General features: G+C 33.3%; 2 pseudogenes; one reads left to right on the top strand and one right to left on the bottom strand.

The window, feature by feature from the left end:
* LOC127899676 (probable glutathione S-transferase) overlaps positions 1-27,741 on the top strand; it is a 68,015-nt pseudogene that overhangs the window by 24,071 nt on the left and 16,203 nt on the right.
* Positions 9,687-11,289, bottom strand: LOC102628816 (probable glutathione S-transferase; annotated as a pseudogene).

Below are 27,741 nucleotides of genomic sequence, written 5' to 3'. Positions count from 1 at the left end.
AGAATAGATTAATGGTGACAAGTGTCGATCCCACGAGAAAGTGGATTTTAATTATGTGTAAATTTAATTTTCTATGAGGGTGGTTGGATTTGTGGTGAAAATGATTTGGAATATTCTAAACATTAAATTAGAATGGCAGGAATAAATTAAAGCAAAATCTATTGAAATAAAGCACTTGGGTATCTGGATCTGCATTAACATGCACCATGTGCTAAATATTCCTTAGTAATGCCAATTAAATCATGAGGGGGGTTTCTACTCCTCATGAACCACACTCTAATCAATATGGTGTTAAGGACTTATTGTGGCAAACAATAATAACCTTGTACTAGGGAGTCGGTTAAATCAGCGCAGTATCCAGACAAGATTATTACTATTTGTCGACGAAAAGTCAAAATATCAATAATAATTAGAGGAGAAGAGAAAGTAAATTTACTAAATAAAGCCCACGACACATGTTGAGACTTCACCAACCCAAACTTGAAAGAAAATTAGCTACTTATAATTGAACTAAGGGTAAAATGAGAATTTATTAAAATACATAGAAAATACAAGATGGAGAATGAATTACAGAAAATAGGCTCAAAAATGAATTCAAAAATGCCAAATTAGGGAGGAGCCCCCCTTTTAATAGATACACTGAGTAAATCATGGCCATCATATTAAAAACATTTTGGACGCTCAAGATTGCGCCACGTCATCGGTCAACAGTACGTGGTTTGGTTGTAAATAATCTCGTGTATATGCATGTACCGTACGCACTATTTTTGATCCACTAACATGCTGCCACGTCACAGATCAACAGTACATAAGAATTTTAGTCTAATAAAATCGTGACATCTCATCAGTCAATACCACATCATCAGTCAATGCCACGTCATCGTTTTGTATATGTGAATAGTGTCGTGAACAGTAACATGGATAGTATCGTATCTGTGAATAGTACCGTACATGTGAACAATTCCATTTTTCCTTTTAAACTCCTCCTAAGATTTTCGACTGTCCTGATCTCAAAAGTGATGTCTGTTTTGCTGTATGATCTCTCGTTCATTGTGAAATGACCATGATGCCCCTAAAATACATAAAATATTTAATTATAATATAATACACATAATTAAATCACAAGGAACTTAAATACATAAAAGTATGAATGTTAGTGAAACTTGAAGTGTAAAATGACGATTTTCTCCTTCATAAATATACACTTTCTAACACTCAAAAGTGATCACATAAATACATATAATATGATTAAATGGACTTTAATCAAAATATTAATGCAATTAAGATATTTGAATAAAATACCTTATTTATTTTATTAATCAGAAAAATTATTTATTACAATTAAATAAACACTTATGCTTTTAAAGAGCATATTTTCCCAACAGGCGTATCTCATAAAGGCAACTTCGGTGGTTGAGGTATCCTGCCGTGCAACACTGTATCTCTTATAGTCAACTTTTACGACTTGGACAATTTGTATTTTACCGATTGTCCATTGAATTAATTTGTTTTTGCTGAAAATGAATATTAAAAAAAGATTAAAATAAATAAAATTATAAATAATTAAAATCACAGATTGTCCCAAACCACCAATAAAACCTCTAAAACTAAAATTATAAGCTCCTCCGTAAGATCCACCATTATATTTCTTATTACCACTAGCATTCTTTCAAGGATTAAAATGGTTTTGAGTTACATTAGCTAACAAGTTATGTGTGACATCACTAGCAATTTTACCTCTTGTCTGTTCAACTCTATTCTCCTGATTTAGCAGTAAAGAGTAAAATTCATCAAGACTGATCTTATCACCTCCAGCTAACACACTGATAACTAAAGACTCATAATCAGATGAATCTAGTCTAGTCAAAATATATTGAACAAAATCACTTAACTCAACAGATTTTCTAGCTAAAGCCAGACTGTCAGACAATCTCTTCATTTTAACAAAGTAATCAATCATAGACATTGATCTTTTTTTGAGTGTTTGAATATGCATCTTAAAGGCATTATTCTAGCTTGAGATTGTAAAGTAAACATACTTGTGAGTGTATCCAAAAGCTCTTTAGCAATGGAGCAATGAACGATTGTAGCGAGTAGATTTTGCTGAATAGATGACAACATCCAACTCAAAACTAATTGATCTGTCTTCATCCAGGCTGTGTATGCTGGATTGACCTTTCGATTTTCAGTAATAGTTGAGGACCAACTTCAGTGCTAGCTGGTGTGAGAAATTACTCCGAACAAGTTTGATCACCATTAATGAAATTATCCAGATCGTTTCCTTTGATGGATGTTAAAACCTGAGTTTGTCAGACAATGAAATTATTATGATCTAGCTTAACAGGATTGATAAAACTATAGGATCCAGAAAATTGATTAGAACTGACCATTGTAGGCTCTGAGATCATGATAGAATTTGTAATATATATGTCTGGAAAGCAAGAAAATTAAGGAGAAAAAGATAGAAAGAAAAGAAGAAGAATTTAGAATATGTTAATTGTTCATTACATTACAAATGTGATTATAGCCTTTGTATTTATATTAAGTGAAATGCTTAACTATAATTTGTTATAACTGGAATAGGTGCTAAACAGTTCTTTAGCTAGAAGGCTGAGATGGCTAACTAATTATTCCACGTTAGCAAGAGCACTCATGTATGGTCCTCATCCGTACTGTAATTATCATACTCTGTAACAGTTCTTCTACATCTTCTTGCTCTTCAGGACCAAGTGTACTTCGTGGGTCTATAATTGCTGCTTTGTCTATCTATTTGCAATTCAAAGAATTAATTTATTGGTCATTTTTTTAGGAAAAAAGATAACGAAACATAGTTGTTTGGTAAAATAGTCATGTGAACTCTTTCTTCAAAACATATATAAAAACAAACCTTGGAGATCAGTATTGTCTATGTGATAATTTCTAAAAATAAGAGGTCTAGCTGACAATTTTTTCAAACCATGGGATGTTGGTATATACTCTTTAAGTATGTACCTTAGTAATTTGATTCTAGGTGACAAGGGTAATTCATTTTCATCATCTTTACAGGAGAATTGATCTGCAAAAGAAGGAAAATTTAGATGCCTTTTCTTCAGGGCAGCTTTAAAAAGACAGATTATAGCAAAACCGTGAATAAGAGGTAATTGTTTACTATGGTAAAAGGGAATACCCGACAGCAACAAGGCCAAACTGCTCCCATAACCAATATTGTGAACCTCAAAGTCCTCCGTCATGTTTCCAGATTATTTGCAGGGAATGCTGCAACTACATTATAACACCAGGCAAGCTGCAGCTATACTTCTTTTTGAGCCTTTACTTATTTCTCATTTGGATTTTTTGTTCTCCCTTCATCACCATGTGCTCTTAATTGATCGACAAGACATGGTCCTAAAAGAGGCCCCATTCCAAAGTCACCCACTGCTAACAAGATCATTCCTATTACGTTGTGTACTTCAAATTTAGTTTCTAAGAATTTACTGGACGCTGTATAATACAATAGCCTTAATGCCTCCAACAACAATAGTCGGAACTAATTGTATGGCATAACATTATGATCCTAAATATGCTTCTTAATCATTACTATAGTTAGGAGCGGAACAAAATTGAGATTTAGGGGGCCAAGTGTAATTAAGGTAATTATTTCAGGATTAGAGAGTATTAGTTATTTTCTGGGGTTAGGGGATGGGGTTCACGTTTATGAAGCCACCATATAAAGAAAAACAACTAGTTTGAAAGTTGAAATTACAAATTTATATAGTGTGAGATTATTTCAACCTACTAAAATATATGTTATTTTAAAGACTAATGAGCTTGCGGCTTTGAAAAGGTTGGAATGTTATTTGGTTGGAGAGGGACTCGGTTTCAACTTTAACTTGTCTTACGAGTACCAAATTCAAGCCGTCGTAGCATCTGCATATCATATAGTTGAATTGTTTGAGAGCCTAAAAGTCAAATATTGTGGATCATATCAAATGCCAAATGTTGGATAATCTTTTCCAAATGTTGGATAACAAGAAAAGGGTTGCACACAAGACCGCTGACTGAAAATAGAAATAATTGGACAAATAAAGCCCAAACCACAACTCATCATAATCTTTGTGTTACTAATGGAAGCTAAAAGCACCTGAGTTATCAACTATTCACATTTTCTATTAGATACTGATGCTTGATACATTCATCATGATATCCAGAAACAATAAAATTAAGCTAGTACAAAGATATCTAAATGAAGATGATAATATCATAGGCAAAATATGGTCCAATTGATTAGGAAAATCAAGCTAAGGTAATTTTTTTTTATACTAAATGCTTAATTAAAAAGACATCATTATATGTTTTATACATGCACAAATTGTCATTTATTTGAGGCATGTCTAATATTTAGTAGAGTGACAAATATACTTGAAAATGTATAAAAATTATCAAATAATATGTGAGAAATATAGTTATTTTTGTTGTAATATTAATGCAATAAACTTTTATTGTATCATATCGGCATGTTTAAAGAGGAAAAAAAAAACTCAGAGACTCAAAAATTCCAAACTTTAATGTGTAGCTGGCATTTATTTGTAGGCTCAATTGAAGTACAGAAGTCACAATTCCAAACAACAAACAAGCTATCATCACTAATCCACCAAATTGGAAAACATCCTCAATTAAATTAACCACCGCGCCTTTCCAGCTTGAGTTTTTCCAATGCTGATAGTCCTTCTATTGAGGATTGGTTATTGTAAATATCTTTTAAGGTAATTTCAGGATAGAGCGGAGGATTTTCTTCGGATAGCAACTCTTTAATTGGACCATATTGTCTCGAGCAACTGTTGTTCATAAAAAAACTTTCGATTGAAATTCTTGAGCCTTCCTTTTTTGATAACACTCTGTGATAGACACTTTTGAACTTGTCATTGGTGATTAGCTGCATAAACACACAATAAAAAAATCCACTATAATTAAGTTACATGATGGATTAATAATAGTCAAAGTGATGCATAACATGTACTTGCCTGCATCATGTAACCGAAGTTTACAACTAGAGCTCCGGGAACAGGGGTAATTACGATATGCAGTTTCCTAATTTAACTCATGCACGCTCGAGGCTTTTGTTTACCCTAGTTTTCAGTATAAAAAGAGGCGCGCATCACATAATACGGCGGCAAAGAATTATCATTAGAAAAATTGGAGAGAAAAAGAAGAAGAAGATCATAATTCAAGGGAACAGCTGCAACATCATTGAAGAATCCAGCAGAGTTATTTGGATTCACTTTTTGTCGTTCTCGACTTATACCTTTCTTCTTTCTCTAACTAATCTAATGTATCTCATGAACAATATGTTGCTGATTGTTTATCTCTTTCAGAATATGAACTAAACTCGCTTGTATTTGAGTGACAAACAATCTAATGGGTTCTTGACTGTTCTTATGAGTTGCTATGTCATTGCTGTAGCATTTTACTCTAGTAGCTATTATTATAACTGTTATTTCGGTTGACCACCCATTTAATGGTTCAAGTTAAGATAGGACCATAAAAGGGCATGTCTTACTGGATATTATTATAGTAATACTTGATCTTAATTTAAGTTTCCTAGATTACGTTTATCTTGAATCCCATAAGGGCTATACTTAAAGTTAAGATTTGTGATAAACTAGACATAAGTATTCACCTTGTAGGGTGGAGAGAATGGATGTTCATAATATCATGCCATAGGTAAAATAGCAACTGGCCATTGTTAAGATGTTTACGGGTATGAGACTTCCAATATGCGACAACTGAGGATGCAAATTAAATTATGTCCAGTGCTATAGAAATTATTGTAGCAACTGGTGTTAACTTGATGAAAAGCAGTTAACCCATAAAAAGAGTTTGATCATTCAACTACCTTATTCTCATTTGATTCTTCGACGCATTTTATTTAATTTGTTTCATTACTACATTGTTTAACTTTATTCTCTCACAATTATCAATTTCAATAGTAACCAACTTTACATTTGTTAATTTAGGAATTAAGTTAGATTACACTATCATGATTGCTGTAGCATTTCTAGTAATATCAATCCTTGTGAAGACGATCTTAAATATTCATCACTTTATTACTTGTTCTGTACACTTGCACATTGACATAAATAAAATTTGATAAAAAATACCAACAATGAGATAGGGGTAAACTTCAGGATGTGCTGCGCTTTTTAATTGTTGTGTAGATTCTTTTGATTCCTATCTCTAGTGGAGAACCAGATGTGATTTTGTGAGACCTTTCTCCTGATGGTAGTTTTTCTTTGAGGACTGCTTCAAATATTGTGCATTGGACAATGCCAAGTGATGAGGCTTTTTTTGTTATTTGACAGCGACATCTTTTCCTGGATATCTTTTTTTCTCTAGAGGTTGTGACACAAATTCTTGACCACAGATGATGCCTCGTGTTCGGGGGATTTCTGCATAGTTTCTTAGTATCTTTGTGGTCGGGCTTATGAGACTTCTAGGTATTTTCTTTCTTGGTTGCCCTCGAGTTAGGCCAGTTTGGGTCCATTTTCTATGTACTCTTGGTTTGCGCTATGTTGCTTTTCTATTCCCCCGCACTTTATTTTTTAATTGGTAGTGATGTGCCCTTTCTTGGAGCCATATTCGAGTTCTTCTTCCTTGTTTCATTTTGTGGCGAGTTTAGAAGGCCTGTAATGCATTGAAGTTTGACTCAATGGCCTTTTTTGTTGATGCTGTTATTTATTGGGCAATGTTGGATCTTAGGCTTGCTGGTTCTGCCTTTGGTCTTAAACCATCCCAACTGTGAGGAGTTCTAGGTTCTCGATTTGCAAAGTTCTTGAGAGTTGTTGTTTCATCCAAGAGGCTGATTCTTTTAGTTTTTTGGCAGTGGTCACCACCTGGGGCGGTGAAGCTGACTATTGATGGTTGCTTTAGGAGTAATCCTAGGATGGCTGCTTCAGATAGTATTTTACGTGATGATTAGGGTGTGGCTTTGGCTGCTTTTGGTTCCTTCCTTGGGCGCTCACTGATCTTTCATGCAGAATTCATGGCTGTTTTTTAGGGGTTAGAGTTGGTGCTCAGCTCCATTATTCTGTGCTTGACGTAGAGTTGGACTCAACCATGGTGGCTTCTTGGATTCTTTTCTAAGGCCTTGTTCATATGGACTATACCTATTCTTTGCATCGGGTGTGTAGTTTGACATTTTCTTCTACTTCGTGGTTAGTCATGTGCTTCAGAAGGTTACTTCTACTGCTGATTTCTTTGGCCTGCACTCTTCAAGGTCATTTGTGTTTCTTGGGTTCTCAAGATATATTTGCTAGCTTATCTAATAATCTCTGTTTGGATATGTGGGTAATTTCTCGTATCAGGCAATAGGATTGCTTATTTATGTATTCCATTTTTTATCTTGTATTTTTCTCTTTCCATTCTTATGTTCTTGCAATTGCGGTTTTGATTTATATTCACCTCCTTATGTATTTGATTCATTCTATGATTTATATGAAAGATAGGAGTTCCACCTAACCCCACCTTTTTGTGGTTAAAAAAAAAAAGATCAGGAATTCAACCTAGATCATCAAGGTGAAACATCAAATAGGTTGTAAATTTAACATATGAACGTAAAAGCTTAACAAAACATTTGAAGTTGCTTGACAACATAGAAATACAAGCAAAAAGAGATGCTAAACAACACAAAATTTTGATTGGGTGGGAGTATTGTTCATGCTAGCATAATAATGAGGTGCTTGAGAATACCTAAGACTTTCTTGATAAATAATATCATCTAAAAGGTTAGGAATCATAGATAATTGTCCACGTATGAACAAACCTAGCTCAAAATGTGAAATGTGTTAAGATTTTCAAACATTTAAATCAATAGTTAATAATTTCAGACAAAGGATTCTTGGAGACCTTAAAGTTCACTGATTCTATCTTATGGCTCATTGTCTCTCTCAACAATTTAATTTCTAGATTATTTGGCTCCTATCTATTAAAAGACAACACCGTTACTAAAATTATAAATTATAACAGTTAAACCTAAACCTACGTCGTTTAGCAATTTACGAAAGAAAAAAATATAACAAAAGCCAATTGTTGGAGTAGCAACGTGCCAACGAGAAAACCTCAAGCCATGTAATATCATGTGTCAACAACTAAAGAAGAACAAACCACCACCCTCTAGGTCGTCGCTGCACTAACGCTGGGCCCGATTTGAATAGTTAGAAGTTGTAACATTAATTAGGGAATGAGGGCAAAATTTTGGACTTCGATTTAATAAAATTGATTTAAATGAGTCCCAATAGAAATATGATTATAAATATATCAATACAATTATGACATGTTTAAAAGAAAAAAATTATTTTCACACAAAACAAAAAACACAACCCTTGGATGTGGGATGTGTCTAAAAAATAATAGGGTGGAAATATTATCACCCTCAAATTAGATATATAAATATTTAATGTTTTACTCTTATAATTTTATAATTGTTTTTTTAAATATTAGTAAGAGAAAGATAGAAATTAATATATAGACAAATCGAGTCCTTTATTTTATTATTCATATCCATAAAAAGTAACCACTATGCTAGTCCCACGAACTTAGCATAAGACGGTAATTTAGAAAAAAGAAAAAAAAAGGAACGTTTTAGACACCAAAACAAAAGCAAAACAAGCACAAAGCGAGACATACAAACAAATTTTATGCTACTGCATAGGGGTGTTCGCGGATCGGATTTTATGGATATGATATCAATCCATATCCGATCCATGATTTTGCAGATTATAATTTTTCAATCCAATCCAATACACAGATTGATAAAATTCAATCCAAATCCAATCCATACATCTGCGGATCGGATGCGGATTTGACTCAATCCATATGCAATCCACCATTTTGCGCATTAGTTTTCGAATTAAAAATTTTTAGTTCTCTCCAACTAATGAAATAAAAAAAATCTAATATAAAAATAATTTTGCTACTAATTAAATTTAAAATTGAATAAAATTTAAATAAATTAATTGTTTAAATAAAGCTAAAATAATATATTTAAAGTTTTAAAATATAACACATCGAGACTAATTATTCAAATAAAGCTACAATAATACGTTCAAAGTTTCAAAATATAACACACAAAGCTTAATTGTTCAAATAAAGTTACAATAATACGTTAATATAACACCGAAATTAATTGTTCAAATAAAGCCACAATTAATTGAAAATGGCGAAGTTTTGGAAACCAAACACAGTTTGATCCTTCACCAGGGCTGTTGTGCCTGTCGAAAAGTGGTGATTACGGAGCCATCCACGATGGGAACCAGGAGAAGCCGTACGGGTGGCGATTTTGAAGGTTGTGATTGTGAAATTGTTCAATTGGAACCAATGAATGTGAAGTGGCTCGATGGACTTGGGAAAGAAGATGGCTTGCTCTCGCCAGAATCGTGCAGCCGATGTCCTTTAAATCCGTGTCGAGAGTGTATCCAACCAGTATTAAGTGTTGTTAGTGTGTATGACGGCGGGAAAGTTTAGGGTTTTTTGTTTGTAAATTGGTTGTAACTTTACGTTATGTTACTTTGCTTTTGCTAGTGCGTGTGACTTTGCTTTTATTTTGTTTTACAATTTTTACAAGTTATATTTGTATATTTGATTATTTAATTATTTTTCATTTTATATTATTATTAGGTAATGGCTAAGATATGTTATAATGTTTAGTAACTATGTAATGTCATATTTATAATTTTTTAATTATATATATATATATATATTTTGCGGATTCATGGATTTCTGCGGATTTACAGAAGTAAATCCATATCTAATCCATCGACTGCGGATTTTTAAATTTTCAATCCATATCCAATCCACCAATCCACGGATCGGATTTATACGGATCAGACGGATTGAGGGGATCGGATTGGATTCTGAACACCCCTACTACTGCATTCAAGCAGAAGCCACCAATTGTTCACGACGGCGTTTGAAAACAACCAACATTTCATCCTGATTGGGAAGGTTTTCTTCAATTATAGGGACTTGCTTGAAAGTTTCAAGCCAGGCATGCAAGCGAGGGAATTTGTGTGATACAAATATTTTAACTCCTACTACATCTTCAATGACTTGCAACCAATAAACAATTGAACCAAATGCTAGGTCCACTAAGCCAATATTGTCTCCGTTGAAAAATTTCTTCTCTCCCAAGCCATGCTCTTCAACGTTTTGTAGCATTTCCAAGGCTTCCTTCGCTGTGTTTTGTAGTTCTTGTCCAGTGCTACGAAACATTTTCCAAATGGCAACACCCTGCCACAAATATTTTTACATCAGATTTTATCACCGACATGATTAATTAATAATATGTATATAAAAGCGAAAAATCGTTAGACGATATGTACACGTGTCACAATATCCTTAAATTAGAGGTTTAATAAGTTAATTAAGAGAGTTCAACCACTGAGTTGTAAAATCTGTCATTAGCTAGTAAATTCACTTTTTCCCAATGCTTCAAAAGTCATCAAATTCCCCGTGAAGTTAAAAACGGTTGTGTTAACTTTAACTTATTACAACTTTTCATATTTTAGGATAAAACAGTGAAGACACCAGAAATTAACAGTTTAGAGAACGTTTAACAAATAAATATGAAAAAGACCCCTGGGTGGCTGGGCTCGACTGGCTATGAATTCACTTTCACTTTGCGCCATCACCCGAGTTCGAGTACATATAGAGAATAAGAGTTGCTGTTTGGCGGGTGGATTTTCTTATCCTCGTCACCTCATCTAGATCTTAAAATAAATCAATAAATAAACAAATTTGAAAAGAATGAACTTAATCATAAACGTGTTTGCCAGAGTTGTGAGCGAACCTTGTCTTCAGCGAATTTGATCCAGAATCAAGCAAGAGCCCTATCATAAGGATTATTTGGCATCAAGGAGGGATTCTGTGGCCACGTCTCTTCAATGTATTGTAGAATAACCATGGACTCACAAACTGGTTTTCCGCCATGGACGAGCACTGGGATCTTCTTGTGAACTGGATTATACTTCAAAAGCAATGCACTTTTGTTTGAGAGATCTTCGGAAACAAATTCATATGGCACGCCTTTCAATTTCAGAGCCCAAATCGCCCTGTAAACAAATGGACTCGGCAGGGCCCCATGAAGCTTCACTGCAGCCATGATAATTCTAAGATTGAATTTGAATTATCGGTTTTTCTGATCGATGTTGTGTATGGCTGTTAACTCATTACATATGTTTCTGAATTTATAGTGATTTATGGAATGCACTTTCTTGAGCAGAAAGCTTCAATTTTCCATTAATAAAACGATTAATGATGAATTCAAAGAACTAGTGCAATGACTTTAATTAAATATTTTTTTACGTTGTGTGCAACCGCTTTTTGAGGTTAATATAAAGGATATTATTTTCTCCTGATCAAAACTTTTATATAAAAAAATATAATTATGTAATTGGTAGTTATTAAGTAGAAATAAAATAAAAAATAAATTTTGACCGTAAATAAATAAAAGTTCATATATGTTATAAAGATTTTTTAAAACTCAAATAAGTGCACCCAATTCCTAATTTAAAACGCTAGCCAATGAGATCAATAATTTGGTCAACCAGTCAGAGATAACCATACAATAATTAATCAAAAATTTGCCATTTGTTTTACATTTAAGACCTTTGCGTCATGCATGATGATCAATTGATCATGGATCAATTAGTCAACAAGACATTTGCCTTTTGTGAATGTGTTCACATTGGACGCAAATATAATTTGTTATAAAAAAATTGGACTAAATTATTTTTTAATATTTTTTTAAAAATAATACATCTGATCCTCGAGGGCCTGTTATTTAGTTCGTGAATCTTATAACAGGACCCATGATTTATTTATTTTTTAAATCTTATGGGTCCCCTATTATTTAATTTGTGGAATTGACGGAGGTAACTTACAGTTTCATTTTTGTAATTTACAGCTTTCAATAAATTCAGATAATATTAGGCGGTAAAAGTAGGCCAGGCTGGAGGAGTAGATCTATAAAATTTGCAAGCACTTTGCACTGTCTGTTTGGTGCCCAGAAACACACATATTTATCATCCACTTTTTATTTAACGCTGGGTTTTTTTCGACCCATAATAATTTCTCTTTGCACATCAACTTTTTAATAAAAACTTTTATTGTCAATAAATTGTTAGTAATTACTTCACTAATCCTCCTTTTTTTTTTGGGCCAATTTCTCTTTCGCAACTGACAAAATTTAATTCACATCATGTGATAGTATGATTGCAAATAAATTTGAAGTTATCTCTCGAAAGTTGTTCACATATCTTGTGTATAGAACTAAAGAACAATAGCAAAACCACTATCCTCTAGCCGATCGCTGCTATTAGGACGGCAAAATTAGTTGTAAATATGTAAATTTGTCTAAACCCATCTACAAAAATCTGTCCACTGCCAATAATTTTGTAGGTTGCGAATAAGTTTGATATTTTAAATTTAAGTTCGTTGCAGGTTACAGATGGATTTAGTATTGAAAAAAAATTGGCGGGTATCTGCCGACTAGCATTTTTTTAATTATTTATGTTTTTAATTTTAATCACAAAGATTGTCTTTAAAAAATTAATCAAAAAATATAGTAGTTAAAGTTATTACTCTAATCTTCCAAATTCCTAAACCTAACCTAACTCATGACAGTTGCACACCCTACTCCTTCAAGTATGTATGTATGTAAATGTATACACACGCACACACACACAAAATAAGCTTTTAATAAGTAGATTTAGTATTTTTGAAGTTTAATATTAATGATATGTTAATTTAATTAAATTACTTTTGTTTGTTTCTCTTTAATGACTTGAACTTAGTGATTGCTGGCTAAGATTTGATTTTTATTTATCTAATTAATGGTCAATAGTTGTCCAAAATATATTTGTTATTATTATTGACAATACTTATATATTGACTAAAAGATAGAGTAAGGCATTAATTTTAGTAATAATTATTTGCCTACAACAAAAATATTTTGTGTTAGAATGATATATTTTGTGTATTTGTTTTAATATTGAAACTTTAATTTCTCTTTTACATTGATGAAATCTAAAGTTGAGTAGTTTATGTAGATTTTTTAGTCTGTTACTATAAAGTTATATTTTGAATTATATAATTTAAATTATTAAATATAATTTTTTAATATTTATGATTTTAAATATAAAAATTTATTAAAAAAAACTACTACATGTTATGGGTGGATTTGCTAATTATTAAAAATTATAGCGAACGAACTAAAAAAAAAAGAAGCAACCGGTTACGGGCGAATTTAATAATGGCAAACTCATAATAAGCGATACCATTACCATCGGCAGCTTCTATAACGCAGGGCCGGGGGCGGTCTTGAATTGTTAGAAGTTGTAACATTAATTAGCAAACTTTTCAGCGGCATCCCTGAAGTTTAGCATAGAGTTAGATATATCCCCTTGTTTTCAAAATTAGTCTCTGATTCCCATGTTGTTTACTTTATTATTTTTTGTTTTCATTTCAATTGGATTTATAACTTCGTAATGTTGCGCCTTGTAAAATGTATGCTTAAAACGCGTGCTTCTTATTTTTTATATACTGCTAAGAGAATTTGAGAATAGAAATATATAAAATGGTGTCTCATTTATTAATTATTTATATCCTCTAAATAGCACCTAACATGCAGCTCACTTCAATGGTAAAATTAATTAAACAAAATAAAAAAAAGCATTTTTAACACCAGTACAAAAACATAACAAGTGTAAAAGAAGACTCATTAACTTATTTTATGATATTAAATTCACGCAGATACCACCAATGTTTCTCGACCATGTTTGAAAGAGACCACCAACTCATGCTGACTTGGAAGATTTTCTTTAAGTATATAAGTGAAAGTTATTACTCTAGTCTTCAAAATTCTTAAACCTAATCTAACTCATTACAGCTGCATGCCTTGCTCCTTTTATTATATGTATATATTTTAAGATGAATACAATAACTTTTTAATAAGAAGAATTTTATACTTTTCAAGCTTAATATTAACGATATTTTATTTTATTTTAATTACTTTGAATTGTTTTGGTTTAATGACTTGAACATATTGATTGTTTGCTAAAGTTGAATTTTTATTTGTCTAATTAATTGACGATAGCAATTGTATAAAATTTACTTAAAAAGATAAAATCTTAGTAGATTACAGAAAGATTTAGTAATGACAAACATGTAGCAGCCAATACACATTACCATCCCCAACGGCTGTAATATGGCCATGGGCAGTCTTAATTGTTAGAAGGTGCAAAATTAATTAGTAAAATGTTCAGCGGTATCCTTGAATTTTAGCATAGAATTAGATATATCCCCTAGTTTTCAAAATTTGTTTTTGATTCCCCTATTGTTTAATTTATATATATATATATATATTTATTTCACTTGGATATATAACTTTGTAATGTTGCGCCATATAAAATGTATGCTTAAAATGCATGCTTATTACTTTTTATATGTTGTTAAGAGAAATTGAGAATAGAAATATGTAAAATGGAGTTTCATTTATTAATTATTTATATCCATTAAATAGCACCCAACGTGCAGTTCGTCTCAATAGTAAAATTAATTAAACAAAGCAGAAAGATTTGCTTTAGCATCAGTAAAAAAAAAAAAAAAGCACAAAGCGAGAATCACAAACTTATTTTATGATATTACATTCACGCAGATGTCACCAATATTTCCCGATGACGTTTGAAAGCGATCACCATCTCATGCTGATTTGGAAGATTTTCTTCAATTACAGAGACTTTCCTGAAATTTTCAAACCACTTATGCAAGCTTGGGAATTTGTGAGATTCAAATAGTTTCATTGTTATAGTGCAATTTATGCACTAGTTTTGCATTGTTTACTTCCCTTAATATCGATGTTTTGCACTTAATAATAGTGATTTACTTGTGTTTTACTTTTGTAGGTGCAATTCTATTGATTTGTGATAAAATTGAGCTATAAGATGATGTTTAAAGATGATTGTTCTCTTGGAGAAATTTAGGGCGTCAGAAGAACTTTGTTGACAAGGCGTGGGCGCGTACTGTCAACTGCGGACCTGCAATTTTTAGTTTAACGTGTTTTGTATTTTTGGTTATTTTTGTAATTATGAATTTAATATTTCAGATATTAGTATTTTATTTTAAATAGAACTCTAAAAGAGAAAAGAGAGAGAGTATTTAAGGGAGGAATCTATTGTGAAAACGAAGAGATTGGGGGAAAAAGAAAGAAACCCTAGATCTAAACTTTTCTCTTCTCTCTATGAAGAACTAAACTTATTTTTCTGGTTGAAGGTTAATAAAGCTTTGATTCATCACTACTGCGAGATCTTTCTTATGCTTTAATTGTTTTATTACTTTTTGGGTATTTTTTTTATTTTCTGAATTATTATTATGATTATGTTTGTTAATTAGATAATTGGCCACTATTTAAATATCAACTTAATCTATTGTCAATTAAATGATTTATCGTATGAAGATTTTAATGTTTGTGACAAATAACATAGCAGAGAGTTGTGTTGTGAGAATAAACAATCTAATTTAAATGAACCATCGTATGTGTTTGTTGATTAGGATTTGGGTCTCTCTGGTTTTTCAGGCTGTCAATTGATTAAATCCTATGATCGTATCTAGGGTTGTCTATTGATTAGGGAAATAACCAACGGTCGTACCTTGGTTATCGACTAGTTAAGGAGAGATTGGCTATTAGAGGGTCTCAGTAGCTATAACCGGTCTATTCATAAGAAATAATAATTTATATTTGAATCAATGATCAGTAGTCGAATCAAGCTGAGTTAATTCCTTCAACCAGAGCTTTCTCCAATTTGAATTACAACTTTAATTTGCATTCTTGTTATTTTAATTTGATTTTTATTATTGTCAACAAAACCCCCATTTTATGTTTTACGTTTCAAAAGGATTTAAATAATTACCGATCTCTGTGGACACGACCCTATTCAATCACTGTACACAATTTATTTAGAGTAAGTATTTATTTTTGTTGGCTTCGACAACCATAAAATTTTGGCGCCGTTGCTGGGGATTGGTGTCATTTATTTAATCCTTTTTACGTTTTACTTGGTGTATGGTTCGTTCTTCTCGTACAGGTACACTTTCGTTTGATCCTGAAATTGAGAAGACAGCTCGCCAGCTAAGACAGCAGACGAAGCTAGCTAAGTAACGATCCTCGTCGCCTTTGATTTCTGAAACAGATACGGTGCCTGATTTGGTTGAATCATCTAGCGATTCAGAAGAACAAGTGATGGATAGATTTGCACCTGTAGAAAGAACTCTTAGAGAGTTAGTTGAACCAGACTTGAATCAGCAGCCACTCTGCATTCAATATGTAGACTTAGAGGTAAATTTTGAATTAAAGTCTGGTCTCATTCATTTATTACCCAAGTTTTATGGTTTTGCAGGTGAAGATCCTCATAAACATTTCAAGGAGTTTCATGTTGTATGTTCAAGTATGAGACCACAAGGCGTGACTGAAGAGCAGATTAAGCTGCGTGCTTTTCCTTTCTCTTTAGATGACTAGCTAAAGACTGGTTGTACTACTTGCCTCCTGGATCGATTACAACGTGGAATGGTTTGAACAAGCAGTTCCTTGAGAAGTACTTTCCTGCTTCAAGAGCTGCCAACATCAGAAAAGATATTTGTGGGATCAGACAACTTCCTGGGGAGACTTTGTATGAGTATTGAGAGCAATTCAAACAATTGTGTGCCAGCTGTCCTCAGCATCAGATTTCTGATCAACTTCTTATTAAGTATGTTTACGAAAGACTATCATTAATGGAGAGGAGTATGATAGATGCTGCTAGTGGAGGCGTGTTGGTGAACAAGACCCCTACTCAAGCAAGGGAGTTGATCTCAAATATGGCTGCCAATGCACAACAATTTGGCAGTAGGCAAGATCCCACTTCAAGGAAGGTGAATGAGGTAAATATTTCTTCTGTTAAACAACGTTTAGATAAACTTACTTCTTTTGTGGAAAAGTTTGTTGTAGGTAATGTGCAATAGGTAAAGACTTGTGGCATCTGTTACAATATGGGTCATTCAACTGATATGTGTCCTACGCTTCAAGAAGAACCCGTTGAACAAGCCAATGCAGTTGGAGGATTTCCAGGCATGCCTCAGAGGAGGTATGATCCTTATACACAAACATACAATCCGGGGCGGAAGGATCATCCCAACTTCAGCTATGGAGTTAGGCCGTCAGGATTCCCATAACAGTATCCACCAAGATAACTAGCACCTCCACAGTCAAACTCCAAGTCAGGTATATCTCTTGAAGAAATTGTTAAATCACTTGCGACTAACGCTCAACAATTTCAACAGGCAACTACAACAAGCATTCAGAATTTGGAGAGCCAAGTGAGTCAATTGGCAACTACGATGAGCCGTCTAGAGTCTCAAGTATTAGAGAGATTGCCTTTACAATCTGAGGTGAATCCCAAGCAAAACGCTAGTGCCGTCATCCTTAGAAGTGGGAATGAGTTGTAAGAGCTTAGTAAGAAAGTGACAGAGCATGTAGAACCTGAGCTTGAAAAGAATGAATTGATGCCTAAATCTCAATATACGCAACCCACCAGAGCGAAACCCCTACCTATTGTGATACCTCCTCATTTTCCAAGCCGGTTTGCAAAATTTAAGAAGGAGGAACAAGTGAAAGACATCCATGAGACATTTCGCAAGGTTGAGGTAAATATTCCCTTATTAGATGCTATAAAACAAATACCTTGATATGCTAAATTCCTTAAGGAACTGTGCACCTCTAAGAGAAAATTAAGAGGAAATGAAAGAGTTCACATGGGGGAGAATGTTTCAGCAGTTCTCCTAAGTGCAAGGATCTAGGTATGTTTACTATCCCTAGCAAAATTGGTAGTGTTAGAGTTGAGAAGGCTATGTTAGATCTAGGAGCTTCTATTAATGTCATGCCTCGTTCTATTTGTTCGTCTTTGAATGTTGGTGCATTAAAAGAAACTGGCGTGATAATTCAATTAGCTGATAGGTCTAATGCATATCCTGATGGGGTATTAAAAGATGTCTTAATACAAGTTAATGAGTTAGTTTTTCCTGCTGATTTTTATGTACTTGATATGGAAGAGGATAACTCCTCTAATTCTGTCCCAATTTTGCTAGGAAGACCTTTTCTTAAGACTGCTAGAACTAAAATGGATGTACATAAAGGGACTCTTACTATAGAGTTTGATGAAGAGGTTATAGAGTTCAATATGTATGATGCCATGAAATATCCCAGTGAGGAACATTCGGTATTTTCTATGGATGTTATTAACCCTATAGTGCAGGAAGTTTTTTATTTGGATGTTAAAGATTCATTGGTAGCTGCTTTAAATAACAGTTTGGACCTCAAAGGATTGCAAAAGGATGAAAATGAGTTTGTTTTAAATTTTGTATTGCAAGAGATAATTTATTAATTAAATTCTTTGAGAACTTTAACTCATCATATGTCTAATATTGAATTACCTTAATCTCATGCAAAACTTCTTCCATCTATTTTGCAGGCACCGAAAATAGAGCTTAAACCATTGCCGAGTCATCTAAAGTACATGTTTCTAGGAGATGATGAGACACTTCCGGTGATCATCTCTTCAAAGCTTAGTACTTTAGAGGAAGAGAAACTTATTAGAGTGCTGAAGGATTACAAAAAGGCTATTGGGTGGACAATTGCAGATATTAAAGGGATAAGTCCGTCCACGTGCATGCATAGAATACTGCTGGAGGAAGATGCCAAACCTTCAATTCAAGCTCAACGTCATTTGAATCCACTCATGATGGAAGTAGTGAAGAAATAAATTCTAAAACTTCTTGAGGCAGGTATAATCTATCCAATTTCAGATAGCAAATGGGTAAGTCCGGTACAAGTGGTACCGAAGAAAGCTGGTATAACAATTGTTGAGAATTCTTATAGTGAGTTAGTACCTACCCGAGTTTAGAATGGGTGGAGGGTTTGTATTGATTTTAGAAAGCTTAATTCACTCAGTAGGAAGGATAATTTTCCTATTCCTTTTATTGATCAGATGCTTGAAAGGTTGGCAGGAAAATCTCACTTTTGTTGTCTTGATGGCTATTTAGGTTTTCATCAGATACCAGTTGCGCCTGAGGATCAGGAGAAGACTACCTTCACATGTCCTTTTGGAACCTTTGCGTACCGACGTATGCCATTTGGTCTTTGTAACGCTCTCGCCACTTTTCAAAGGTGCATGGTCAGTATTTTTTCAGACTATGTAGAAAACACTATAGAGGTATTTATGGACGATTTTACGATCTATGCTGATTCTTTCGATGATTGTCTCTATAATCTGAAGAAAGTACTTGAAAGATGCATTGAAACAAACCTTGTCTTAAATTATGAAAAATGTCATTTTATGGTAGATCAAGGCATTATTTTGGGTCATGTAGTCTCTGCTAGAGGCATTGCGATAGATAAAGCTAAGATAGATGTTATTAAATCTTTACCTTATCCCACATGTGTGCGGGAAGTTCGTTCTTTCCTTGGTCACGCAGGTTTCTATAGACGATTTATCAATGATTTTTTAAAGATAGCTTAGCCTTTATGCAAGCTTCTTCAGAAAGATGTGACGTTTGATTTTAATGAAGCATGCAAGGTAGCCTTTGATAAGCTCAAAGAGTTATTGACTTCAGCTCCAATTATACAGCCACCCGACTGGAGCCTCCCTTTTGAGATAATGTGCGACGCCAGTAATTATGCTGTTGGTGCTGTTCTCGGACAAAGGGTTGGAAGAGCTGCTCACGTGATATATTACACATCAAGAACACTTGATAGTGCTCAGTGTAATTACTCAACAACGGAAAAAGAACTTTTAGCTATTGTTTTTGCTTTAAAAAAATTCCGCTCATATTTGTTGGGTACTAAAGTGATTTTTTTTTTCTGACCATGCAGCTCTCAGATATTTACTCGCCAAGATGGAAGCGAAACCGAGACTTATCCGCTGGATCCTACTACTTCAAGAGTTCAACTTGGAGATCCGTAACAAGAAAGGAACAGAAAACTTAGTTGCAGACCACCTTAGTAGATTTACCACGTGTGAAGAAGCAACACCTTTGAAGGATGATTTTCCAGATGAGCATCTCTTTGTAACTAAAGGTATGGTTCCTTGGTATGCTGACATTGTCAATTACTTAGTTACAAGAACACTACCTAGTGATCTGACGAGGTCTCAAAAAGATAAAATTAAGAACGATGCTAAATACTATGTTTGGGATGACCTTTACTTGTGGAAACATTGCTCTGACCAAGTCATCAAAAGGTGTGTGTCTGAGTTTGAAATTCCTTCTATTCTTCAGTTTTGTCACTCATATGCATGTGGTGGTCATTTTGGTCCTAAAAGGATAGCATCCAATGTGTTAGAATGTGGTTTATTTTGGCCTACTTTATTTCGTGATTCATACATATTTTGTAAGTCGTGTGAGAATTGTCAAAAGACTGGTAATTTAAGTCATAGAAATCAAATGCCACTTACCCCTATTCTTGTGTGAAATATTCGATGTGTGGGACATTGATTTTATGGGACCTTTTCCTTCATCTGTTGGCAATGCTTACATTCTTTTAGCAGTGGATTACGTTTCTAAGTGGGTAGAGGCTAAGGCCACCCGGACTGACAATGCTAAAGTTGTTGTAGATTTTGTCAAGTATAATATTTTAGCCAAGTTTGGTGTACCAAGAGCGGTGATAAGTGATAGAGGCACTCATTTCTGTAATTGAGTGGTGGAGGTTTTGTTCAAAAGATATCATGTTACTCACCGAGTGTCTACCGCCTATCATCCACAGACAAGTGGACAAGCTGAGATATCAAACAGAGAAATCAAGTTTATTCTTGAAAAGACAGTTAGTCTAAATCAAAAGGATTGGAGTTTGCAATTAGATGATGCATTATGGGCGTATCGCACCACAATTATTGTAACAATGCCGAAGAGGAAAGCATTAACTTCCAAGTCATCTAAAAAGACACCCGTCGCAAAAAAATCCAAGATTGCCGCTCCCACTACGGTTCCATGGAACACAGTTTCAGATTTACGCCAAGCCGTAAGACAAAGATCGAAACATGGAAAAGGCATGAGTGTTTTGCCACTTGCGGAATCCAATCTCGGAGGGTGCCTCGCATTCGCGACTCAACAAGAGAAAAAGAGGTACAAAGATATTTCCATGCGCAAAATACTTCCAGCTAAGTATATTCATTACCCGACTCTTGAAAAATTGAATGTTAAGGATAATTTTGATTCTTTGATAGATAAGATTGGGTTGCGTAAGTTTGTTGATGTTGATTGTTTGGGTTATGTTGAGTTGATTAGGGAGTTTTATGCGACTTTTCAATTTAATATACCGAATGATTTTACTTTGCATATCCCGGATGTCATAAAGTTTAGGTTAATAGGATGAAATTTTTCACACTCTATCACGGATTTTAACCTAGCTTTAGGATTCATTGATGATGATTATTCTTTTAGTGATGCATATTTAGGAACAACTTGTGACTTTAGCGAAAATTTTGAGCCTTATGGTCTTTAGCGTAATTTATTTGTTGATCACAATGCCTATGACCCGAGTAAATCAAAGAGTTCTTTCTTACGTGATCCTGTTTTGAAATGTGTGCATCGATTCTTAGCATATAATTTTTTAGGAAAGAAAGATCACTTAGTAGTTTTCTCTAAAACTGAATTTTATTTTATCTGGTGCATGTTAAATGATGTGAGGCCTAATTTAGGTTTTTGGTTAGCGGATCAATTTCAAAGTGTGCTTAAACGGTATAGGACTTTATTTCTTGGTCCATACATTACTCTGTTAGCTATAAACCTATGTGTGCTTGATCCTGACAATAATGATTTGCATCCTGCTTGCAAAAAGGAATTTTTGGATATGTCTGTGTTTGAAAAAACAGGTGTGGTCGAATTCAAGGAGGGGAGATTTCAGTTTACTGAACCAGGACCCACTCAACCTCCAAAGAAGCTTTATGCTAGGAGTGGTGCTACCTCTGATGACGAGTTTGACGACGACACTGCTGCCCTGCCAACTATTCATTCTACATCAGCACCACCTTTGAGCATTCAGTTAGAGAAAATGAAGCACAAGCTAAACAAGATGGAGCAGAATTTGGCCGCATACTTCGAGAGTGTGGGATTTATCTCACCATTTCCGCCAAGCCCATAGATGTTATGTGGATCAAAGTTCACAATTCAGGGAAGTTTTTTTTTGCCTTTAATCTTTTATCTTTACGCTTTAATTTTTATGTGAGCTTTGATTATCTTACATTAGGGACAATGTAAGTTCTTGGTGTGGGGGAGGGATTTTTGCATTATTGATGTCTGGAAATATTATTTTCACTCTACTCATCTATTTTCACTCTACTCATCCTTAAATGAGTTTGGAGTTAGTATGTTTCATATAATATTATTTTTCTTTTGTTTTCTTTCTCACTACTCTTTTTCCATCTATCTCAAATTATTTACATCTATTTTTTTTATTCTATCATACTCTTTCACACTAACATTTTATCTTCCACTTTTTATATTACTACATACATCTTTCTCACTTCTTATCATTTTTACCTTTCCTTTTATATATCACTCATACCTTCTTCTCATTCTAAACCACTATTGATGGTTGATTCATTTGAAAAGTGTACATGATTTGATGGCAAATTTACCAACTTTGTGAGGATTTTAGCCTATGAGCAACCACTTTGCTCTAATATTTTTGTTATGTGAATATCAATCTTAGTTTGTTTATTCTAGAACTTGGTTTGTTATGCATGTTGAAGCCGTATTACAGGATTTTATGCATTAAAATGATAACGGCAAACCGTTTACATTTTTCTATTCTCGCATTTTCTTTTTTTTTCTCTACCCGAAGACCTTTATTTACTATCTTTGTTTGAACCTTAACCATTACCCATCTAATTCTCTCCGTCTACTTAACCATGTTTCTTTTTTTTTGAGCTTCAATTTAAGGAGATTTTGGGACTCATTGTGTGGATATATTTTGTTGCTTTTTCTACCTTGTATTAAAGTTTCTCAATTAGATCAACAAGCATTATACTTGAATTAAATTGTGCAAGGTTCGTTTCTTTTGTTTGAAAAAAAAAACAAAAAAGAAAAAGAAAAAGAAAAGAAAAAAGAAAAGGAAAAAGAAAAAAAGAGAAAAATAAAAATAAAAAAAAATCAAAAAAAAGAAAAAAATTGTTTACATTCTTGGTGACTTGAGTAGAAATAAGCATTTTGATATCATAAGTTCATTCAATGAATTCATTCTTCTCATTTTGATCTCTTTTTCTTTCGTAAACCTTTCTTTTTCATTTAACCTATTTAACCCTATTACAACCTTTTTAAGACTCTTAGATTTTTGCATTTTATTCATGTTTTGTGGATTGTGATGTGATATATGAGCAAGCTTATGGTAATAGCATTCTTTGATTTGATTTGAATGCATAAATGATACCCTAAACACTTTGAGTGCATGTAACTATGGCCAATGGGCCGTGCTGGCTGTCGGCCCACAATGGCTCGTGGGCCGGCACGGCACGACCCACCAATTTGGTGGGCCGTGCCCACCTTTTTTCCAGTTGAGCCCAGCACGGCCCACGGCACGAGCCCGCTCGTGTCGTGTCGTGGGCCATGCCCAAAAAAAGCCCACCAACTTTTTTTTTTAGCGTGCTTAAAAAAGTCCATGTGCCTAGCGTGCTTTATTCAAGCCCACGTGCCTGACGTACTTTTTTATGCCCACCAACATAATAATAATAATAATATTCACAATCATAATCATATTAATTTTTATTAAGAGAGCAATTAACATTTTATTATTAGTTTATCACAATTTCACAACTATATATTTTATTTCACAATAATCAATCATAATTCATAACACAACAATACATAAATTTAATTAAATTTAATTCCATAGATCATAATAATAATTAATTAAAATTAAAAATACAATCCTCGAATAATCATTACAATAAGTCATAACTACGAAATATTAATATAACAAATCATAGGTCACAACTTACAAGTTACAACTATAAAACACGAACTACGATCAATTGACGAATAACAAGCACGAAAAAAACATTTATTAATCACAACTATGGATACGGGAAACGAGCAAGGTTAATTCTATCTCGGCTGGTGGCGAGCTAAACAATTTGACACGTGCCGACATAAACCCAAGGTGCCGTGGCTGTTTGAATAAATAACTTCTCGATGACAATAGTTGCACCTCAAGATCATCCGCTTGTAAGGACGACGCAAACTATTATCTATTATTTCCTCCCTTACTGTAGTAAAATTTTGAAAAAGGTCATTTAGAAAACGACTTCTGGGCTGATTTAGCCTAGCATTTTGTTGAGGTCCAACTACATTAACACCGTATTCTTGAGGGTGTTGAGGTTCTTCTGCATTCATATTATGTTGCTGCGGATTCATAATGATTTTGGCTTTTAGAATATTGGAAAGTTTGAGGAAAAAGAAGAAGAATAAGAATTGTGAAGCATCATAGCATAATGGCGTGTATATATAATATTAGATAGTAATAAAAAGACAAAAATTAATTTTATTTACTTTGTCGGTGGGAGTAAAAAGAGTAAGTAAAAAAATATTTAGTGAAATATAAATATAGCCGTGAGGCAAGTGCTTGGTTGGCATGTGGGAAACAAATCTTAAATTATTTAAAAATCTGCAATTTGCACGTCTGCATGTGCACTATATGACAAGCTGACAACTACCGTGTTGAAAATTTGAGTTGAGAATTTAAATTCAAAGAAATAAAGTACTCTACATAATGAATGCAAGCTCCTCCCGTACTACTAGTTTGTTATTATAATATTATCTTATCAACACACTTGTGATAGGATTTATTAACATTGTGATAGTTGCGTGATTCTCTTGTAACAATGAACCATAATTTTTTTTAATTTAATATGTTGTTTTGAAAAAAAATTAATTACAAAAATTATTTTTAAAAATAAATAACAACGGTGCACTTAGAAAATAATTTTTTCTAATTATTAAATAATAAAAAAATTCTAAATTAATTTTATTACTCACCCAACGGATAAAAAAAATTTGAATTAATTAAATTAAAAAAATTCTGAATTAATTGAATTACTCACCCAACGGACAATTTTTTTTTTGAATTAACAGTAAAATTGATATGACTACTCAATTTTACAGTATAAGCAGTCGGACTCTGATTATCAATTAATGTTTTCTGATTTTTAATGACAAAAAAAATTTAAATCAATTTCATATTTTCATTACTCACCCAACGGACAAAAAAAAAACTGAATTAATTGAATAAAAAAAATTCTGCATTAATTGAATTAATAATAAAGTTGATATGCCTTTCCAAAAAAAAAACAATAAAGTTGATAGACTTGACTAGTCAATTTCACTTTCACAGCATGGGCATTCATGACTCAACAATTAGACTTAACTAGCTTACAGAATTTGTAAGCTATAGACTGCAGCATCAGCCGTTGGATGTGGAGTGAGAAACTAAACAATAGACAATCGAATGGTGGGAATGGGATGACAGGAGACGTTTGTTACAGTCTTGCAGAATCGGTACCATAGAGTCATAGACAGATCCCTCAACAATTAATTTTTAATAATAAAAAATTCTAAATTAAATCAATTGCTCACCTTACAATTCCAAGTTTCCAACGGACAAAATGAATGATAAAATGTAACTGTTTAATTTGCTGCAGCCTTGCAGAGTTGCAGGAAGCTTTGCAGTTGTAGACTTGTAGGTTTGCAGCGTGTTTGTTCGTTTTTGACCGTTAAAATGTTTACTTTTTTATTTGCTCGTTTCTAACCGTTAATATGTTTACTTTTTTATTCTATTTAAACGATTAAATTATTTTCGAATTCATCTCACATTCTCACTTCTCAATTTCTAATTCTTTATCTCCTCGTTATCTCTCTTATCTCATCAATCATCTCTAGTCTCTGCTTGCCCAATCTTCTTTACTACAATTCCAGCGCCTTTATTTACCAAAACACTAATTATATAAAATGTCTCACTCTCATTTCGAGTTAGATGAGAATTTTAATTTTGTTGAAGAGGGAGAGGAAGTTGCAAATGAAGAAATTGCTGCACCAGAATTTGATCCAAGTAATATATTTATTGTCCCACCTAAACGATTGCCTCCTACTTCTCAAGCAAGTCAAAGTGGTTCTACTTCTTCAACTGCCTGTCCTACTACTACCTCCAAACGACAAAGAACATCGATTGTTTGGTCATGTTTTACTTTGGAAAAACATCAAATCAAAAAAGGTGAAATGGTGGATCAAGCAGTGTGCAAATATTGTCAATTTGCTTTAAGTGCCAAAAGCAATGGTGGAACTAGACATCTTAGACGACATATGGAAACTTGTCAGACAAAACACGAGCCACAAGACCCAACACAAACCCAACTCTCACAATATGGTTCTAGATCTTCCGGTATAACATCATTCAGATATTCACAACAGCACATGCGAGAAGGATTGGCTCGGTATATTGCTGCAGCAGAACAACCTTTAACATTTTCAGAAGATGAACGTCTAATAAATTTTTTGCAAAGGTATGTTCAACCTCAACTTAAGAAAGTGCCTAGAAATACATTAAAACGTCATTTAACTAAAATTTTTCATGACATGAAAAAACTTTTAATTAATACTTTTATCAATTTTAATGGTGTTATTTCAATTTCTTCTGATTGTTGGACTGGTATTAATATGGTTGGTTATTTTTGTGTGACTTCGCACTCTATACATGAGATTAATGGTAAATGGAGGTTGGAAAAAAAATTGCTTGCATTTCATGAATTAGAATATCCTCACACTGGTTCAGTAATTTATGCAGCTATAATGTCTGTTTTAAGAGAATATGAAATTACTGATAAATTGTTTAGCATATCATTTGATAATGCATCTGCCAATACAGTGGCAATTGATATGTTTTTGTGGAATATTTCTACTCTCATGCCTGCACGTGGTTCAAAAGTTTTTCATTTGAGATGTGTGTGTCATATTATTAATTTAATTGTTCAAGCTGGTATGACTCATATAAATCATTATTTAGAAAAAATTAGAGCATCCATTTTATATATTAGAGCACCTTCAAGACGTCAATAATTTTTAGAGACATTGAAAATTTTTGGATTGAAAAGGAGAAAATTCAACCTTGACATGAAAGTTCGTTGGAATTCTACGTATTTAATGTTGCTTTCTTGTCAAAACTATTCTGAAGCAATTTCTAGTTTTTACAATGAGAGAATGAATGATAAAGATTATCATATCACTGATTATGATTGGAATGTTGCATTTAAATTTATGAATTTTTTAAAGGTATTTTATGATGCTACTCTTGCATGTTCTACTGTTTATGAGCCTACTTCATGTAGAGTGTTAATGCACTTGTACAATATAAGTTATACTTTTAAGACTTTTAGAGAGAATATTACGTTTAAAAATATTTGTGATACCATGGAGGAAAATTTTCAAAAATATTGGAAAGATATTCCCCACCTATTTATTTTTGCAGTAGTGTTGGATCCTACAATCAAGGAAGTTGGTGCAAAACTTTTAGTTGAGGGTATTAGTGAAAATTTACAAACCGGACTTGATACAAATTTTGATACAATTATGTCCTCTATGCATGAACTTTTTAATTTTTATCGAAATAAATTCGAATTAAGCAATACATATTCTAAT

Source organism: Citrus sinensis, chromosome 9 (genome assembly GCF_022201045.2).
Source record: "Citrus sinensis cultivar Valencia sweet orange chromosome 9, DVS_A1.0, whole genome shotgun sequence".
In the NCBI taxonomy this organism is placed as follows: domain Eukaryota; kingdom Viridiplantae; phylum Streptophyta; class Magnoliopsida; order Sapindales; family Rutaceae; genus Citrus; species Citrus sinensis.
The sequence above is the reverse complement of the archived record's forward strand: the minus strand, read 5'-3'. Positions and strand labels throughout refer to the sequence as shown.